The sequence below is a fragment of the Heliangelus exortis genome, chromosome 1, assembly GCF_036169615.1.
Source record: "Heliangelus exortis chromosome 1, bHelExo1.hap1, whole genome shotgun sequence".
NCBI classification, from domain to species: Eukaryota; Metazoa; Chordata; class Aves; order Apodiformes; family Trochilidae; genus Heliangelus; species Heliangelus exortis.
This window is the reverse complement of record NC_092422.1, coordinates 159,728,831-159,734,645: the sequence shown is the minus strand read 5'-3', so window position 1 is coordinate 159,734,645 and position 5,815 is coordinate 159,728,831. Positions and strand designations below refer to the sequence as shown.

The 5,815-nt window shown below is 41.7% G+C and overlaps 1 long non-coding RNA gene across 1 annotated transcript; it reads right to left on the bottom strand.

Annotated features, from left to right (window-relative positions):
- Positions 1–868: 868 nt before the first annotated feature.
- On the bottom strand, positions 869–2,127 carry LOC139798136 (uncharacterized). Its single transcript, XR_011726746.1, has 2 exons — positions 1,737–2,127; positions 869–1,112 (listed from the first exon to the last, which is right to left on the bottom strand). It is a non-coding gene; the product is annotated as an uncharacterized lncRNA (long non-coding RNA).
- Positions 2,128–5,815: the final 3,688 nt, after the last annotated feature.

Genomic DNA, 5,815 nt, shown 5'->3' with positions numbered 1-5,815 from the left:
TTCCTGCCCTCTTTCTTTTCACCCCTGTTGGGTAGAACACTGGCTTAGAAAGGTGGGTGCTGGCTTTCCTTTATCTCCAGAGACTCAGCCTCCTGCACTCAAGGAACCTCTGACATCCAGCTGAGGACCAGATGTCCAGATAGCCACGTTAGTCACTGCTCCTGCTGAACCCGGGCTAGAATTGCTCAAATGACCATATTATATATGCCTGGTCTGAGGGATGAATTATTTCTTTCTGCCTTTTCTAGTTAGTGGAGAGCAGGTCTCATCTGTGCCTGTACAGGCCATTCTGATTAGGGATTGACACATTAGTGTCTGGTGAGTACATAGCAAAGGTGATGGCAATGCTTCATCAATCAATACAGCCCATGGCTGGCCTCACCATTTTGTTATATGTCAGTTTGGTACTCAGACAAAATACAGATTATAAGCCCAAATTAATAGCAAATCCATCAAGAAAAGGAAATTTCACACATGCTCGTTCACTCCTTTAGCTTCTGTGCAAAGGATAATCAGGCTTCTGTGTACGGTGTTTAGTCTCAAATGTAAGGGTGGTACAGTTTACCAGTATTTCAACAGCAGCTGAAACAGTCAGTGATGATGTTGAAGAGCAGTCAAAGAAAACAAGTTTCCTATCTGTAATTGCAAATGGTAGCATGGGAAATGTGATTCTGAAATAACAAAAGAAAGATTTATGTCTCTAATGAAAACAGCTCCAATGTCAAATACAGCATAACTTCCCAGACAAGATAAGAACAGAAGAATTATCTCCAGATATTACTCAGTGAAAAATTCTGAATAGCAAATGCAGTTGAGAAAATTGCTCTGACAGTTTGCTAATAGGAAGAGGACATAACAGATCTATTAATTATTATTATTAGTTATGCATCTGGCTTTACTAGCAATACAAGGCAACAAATTAAAGCACAGACAAGATTTCCTGCACACTGTTTAGTCAGTGAACCTTCATCCTGTCCTGAGGCATTTCTGGTTTTAGGTCAATCCTGCCAAGCTCAGTGGTGTTTCTGGGATCATGAGTGCCAACACACAAGTTCCAGAAGGTCTTCAGGAAGAGCATTCCAGCAACTGAATTTTGATTTTGCAGTCGAAAACTGATGGTCTAGGAGATGTGACTGTGGGCACACACAAGCCTGTACTTCCAGCCTAATATAGGTAGTTTATGGTTAACCCTAAGAGTGAAGGTGAGCTGTGCAAGTGAGTCCAGGCAACTGCACAGAGCACAATACTTTGAGAGACCACTGACTCCCATCCCGACCAAAGGATATCTGGACACAGCTATGAGGATTATTGAACATCTTGGTCTTGCCCACCCTGTCTATCTGTTCAAACTCTGTTCCAGGACTGTGTCTGACTAATCAGTGATAGGTTTGTGATCTTTAGATTTATATCAAGAGAGTTTATGATGTTACAAGAGTCAGTGGCAGCAGACAGAAATTGAGAAGGATATAAATGCTACTTCAGAGTCACAGGAGCACAGAGCCACCCAGACCCTTTTTATTATACTTCCAGATCAAATCTCAAAACCCTAAGGTTAAAAGGCTGAAGAATACATGTAAAATCTGCTTGGGTTTCCTGTATCCTCTGTGAAAGAAACAGTCATTCTTAGCAGAGATTTAGAGTCAAACCTCTTTCTGCAGATAATTCTCTTAGTCTGGCCTGAGCTGCCACACTGTGACCACCTGCCCATCATTAATGAAAAGGAAACAGACAGATACCTCCTTTGCCTGCTCCACCATTAATTCTTTTTAATGGGTGCTACCAGGCCCATCGCACAGAAGAAGTGGAATTTAACTTTCCTGGTGACCTAATTATGTCATAATCACAAACAGGGTCTTGTAACTTAGTGCTACACGACACTAAAGCCAACCAGACAACTCATCCATTGCATTTCATTTCATAATAAAATGACACAGGTGACTTAACACCTTAAGAACTGGGTAAAGCTTTGTAACCTCTCTCCAGCTCCACTCAAGCACTCAAGAGGACTGTGTTGGAAATGTTTCTGTCCAGTTTGACAAAACAACTGTTGGATACCACTGGCTGTTAAAAACATAGAATCATAAAATCATCATGTTTGGAAAGGACCTTCTAGATCATCAAGTCCAATTGTCAGTCCTACACCACCTCAACTACTACATCATATCCCAAAGTGCCACATCTACCCATAATACCCCAGAGATACTGCTAGTGAGACCTTGCTCCATCCTTGCTGCATCCTTGCTGCATCCTTGCTGCATCCAGGCTCAGGCTGTACACAGCTTCAGGTCTTCCTTCCCAGACTCCTTAGGCCTATGACCAAGAAAGCTGCATCCCACCTTCCCCAGAACCAATGTCTTATGTTTTTTGAGAAATGTGCCTCACCTCTCATTTTTTAGGTGTGATAGAGTACAGAGACCCAAACCATGCTGGGTGCTGGGAGCAAATGGCCTTGTGGAGCCTGCCCAACACAGCTTTTGGTGTGATGAAGAGAGGCAAATAAAGAGAGATGGGCTGCACACCAGCTGTGTATCTAAGGTGCAAGTCAAGGGTGCTTTTGGATAAATCTTCACCTCCCTTCTCAGATCACTGTGTCCAAGGGTCATCTGCATCCCTTTTCAACAGCTTCATGAGACACATCCCACCACCACATCCCTTTATCACATTCACAGTTGAATATGCCCCCAGGCCTTTAATTATTTAAAATTCAGAACACAAGGTTTGTGAGTAAAATGACATTAAATTAGCTTCCTTTGCAGAAGGGGTAGGAGGGAATGCTGGGGTATCTGCCCATGGCTCAAGTACTGATCTTGTGGTTCAGGATGCCACTACCACCCTTTTGGTTTTATTTAGGCCTAAACCAATCCCAACCCTCTGTTACTCTCTGCACACATACATCATATAGACCTCAAAAGGGAGGTCTGAGGTTCACTCAGACAAACTGGATGGGAACAATTGCTATTAAGTATTTTTTTTCCTTGGCCAGCCCAGATGGCATGGTAGCTCTCTACAGAAACCTCCACCATCAGCTGTTAGCTGGCTGTGAAATGGGGTGACCACACAATGTACCCCAGTCAGCTACACCTCAGTGATACAGCACAGCATTAAAGAAGAATTGCAGAGTGCCTGGGATGCACTTAAAACAGTTCCACTAAATGCAGCTCAGAAGAAGGTAAAGTGGAATAAAAAGGATTTAAGTGGCCACAGGCAAAGCATTAAATTAGCCAGCCCTGGACTCCTTTTGTGATGTTATTGAAATGTGGCTTCTGAAACAAAAGATTGTTTTGAATTAGCGTAAGTGGAAAACTGGTCATTTGACAAAAAAAAAAAAAAAAAAACAACACAGAGGAAGGGTGAAATTGTGTGGGAAAAATTATTATTTTCTCTTTTTCCTTAACTGAAGAGTTGAAAAAAATAGATTGTAAGTTGGCAAATTTTCATCAAAATATTTCAACAGCCAAAACCTCAATTCTGGCTTCAGTTCACTCTACAGATGACAATACCCTATGAAAAATGTCAATAATATGAGAAAGTTATTTTTGTTTTTCACAAAAAAGCTTCTTCTTCAGTGCAGCTCTCATTTCAGTCTGTGCCAGTCACAAGCTCCATGGGCAGATATTCTCTCCCTCAAGCAACTCCCCTCCTCCTAAATCTTCCTGGGGAAAAGAAAGCAAGAGAAAGGAATGGGAAGAAGAGAAGTCAGTAAAAGAGTCCCAGTGAGGGGTAGGACAGAAGAAAAAAGGGTGAAAGCACCCAAAAAAATGCCAGTGAGAGTGCAGGAAGGATGAAAGAAAGATCAGAGTTATTTTTGATCCCCCTTGCCTTTACAGTAAGTTTAATTTAATTTTCTTCATCTGTTGCAGGAAACCCAACATGTTTATTATTTAAGTGGTAAAGACTCTGAAGGGAAACAAAGTGAATTGTACAAGGTCACAGCTCATTTCATCTCCTGAATCCAAGTTCACACCTTTGTACACACTATTTTACTTTTATCTGTCATTTACTGATCTGCTCCTCTCCATTGGCTTCCCAAGCAACCTGGAGATGATGAGATGGCAATTAAAATTTTAAGTGAAACTGATGTGACACTGCAGCATTTTGGAAAGTTGTAAGATATCAGAAAGTAGCACTTTAAAATACTGCTAAATCCAAGGCTCCAGGGATGTCTGGCATGCAAGACAGGACAGCCTCAGTTCTGCAAACTGATGTGCCTAGATTCTTCATGACATACATATAGAAAGCAGCCAGCCCATACTGCTCTTTGGTGTGCCAAGAGAGAGGTAATATTTTGAAAATGCCTGCCCACATACAATAGCTCAGAGAAGAGATATTTGGAAAAAGAGGGTTCAGGATCTGGGGAAATATTTGCCAAAAAAAAAAAATTGTGTTGAACATTTCTTTCAGAATGCAATGGTAAACAATGAGCCTGTATTAAAGAAAAGGAAGATGAAAATTTTTCACAGGTTCGCAAATGGATTAATTCATTTTTGTTTTGTTTCCAAATTATTGCCTGATATTATATTTCAAATAAGACTTTGAAGAGTTAAATTGGGGTGGGGGATCTAGTATTGTTATTTTCTTATGTAGAGAATCATAGAATGGTTTGGGTTGGAAGGGACCTTAAAGATCATCCAGTTCTAACCCCCCTCTTAATATGCCAGTGCAATTTTTTCTTCATGGTGTCCTTATCATAAAACCATCCAACCACACCAGGTAACTGAAGGGCCATGGATGAAAAAAGCCACAAGAACTGTTCCCATCTCATCCTCTTCCCTGGAAACTACTCTACTTTCTTCCTGGGCAAGAAACTCCTGACAGAGCTGTTGGCAGAGCTTCTTGGCTTGTCACAGATCTGGTTTGGCTGCTACTGGCCAAGTGGCTGCAACACGGCAGAGATTGGAATGCTCTGGGTACTGAGTAAGTGCCAATTTTTTGGAGGGTAAGAAGGCTGCAAAAGCCCACCTGATCTGGGTGCTTTGGTGGTTTGTGGGACACATGGGTGAGACGTTTGCTTTGTCTTTGCCCTGTGGCAAATGCCTCTGGTACACCAGGTTCCTCCTGGAAAGGGTACATTCTCTTTTCTTAAAAGCTTGTCAGAAAATGGTGGCGAGTTGCTGCTGTTTGTGCCAAGCTGAGCTGAGTGATGTGCCAGGGGTGCTGGTGCCCAAAACTGTGGCTAAGGTACAAAATGAGGCAGCAGGCTCTGCCGAGGACATCATCACCCCCACAGCCCAAGTGATCACTCATTCCAGGGATGGTCCCAATTGGAAACCAAATGATGAGCTCTCCTTTTCACCTCTGAACAGCTCTTCAGCAGTTGGAGACCTGAATATTTCAGTTTACTACTTCTGGAGTCTGGAAGTGGTGCAGATCTGGACTGTGGCATACAGAGACCCTTTTGGAACCATAGGGCCCAGGGACTGTGCCCAGCTCAGGTAGAAGTCTTCTGAGCAAATTTACTCCAGATTAAGTGGTTCCAGATTGCAAACCATAAAAACTTAAATCATGCATTTAGCCATGAAAAGAATCATAGTGTATACTCTTTAACGTTTTTAAAAGAAATGTTATTTATCTAGATTTCCCCCTTTTTCTCTTTTACATTAATTTTGCAGATGAACTCACTTTTTCTAAATAAAAAAAAAAAAAACCAGTAGATTTTTACAGAAATTGAATTTACAACTGCTGACTGCATGTATTCATGGTGGAAAACTCAGGGTTGTGCTCTTGTAACCATGGAACAGAAATCTGTCCTTGTTTGTCCTGTCCAAACAACTGACATTTTGACTGTCTAAATGGTTGTAGGCAAGCTACAAATAAA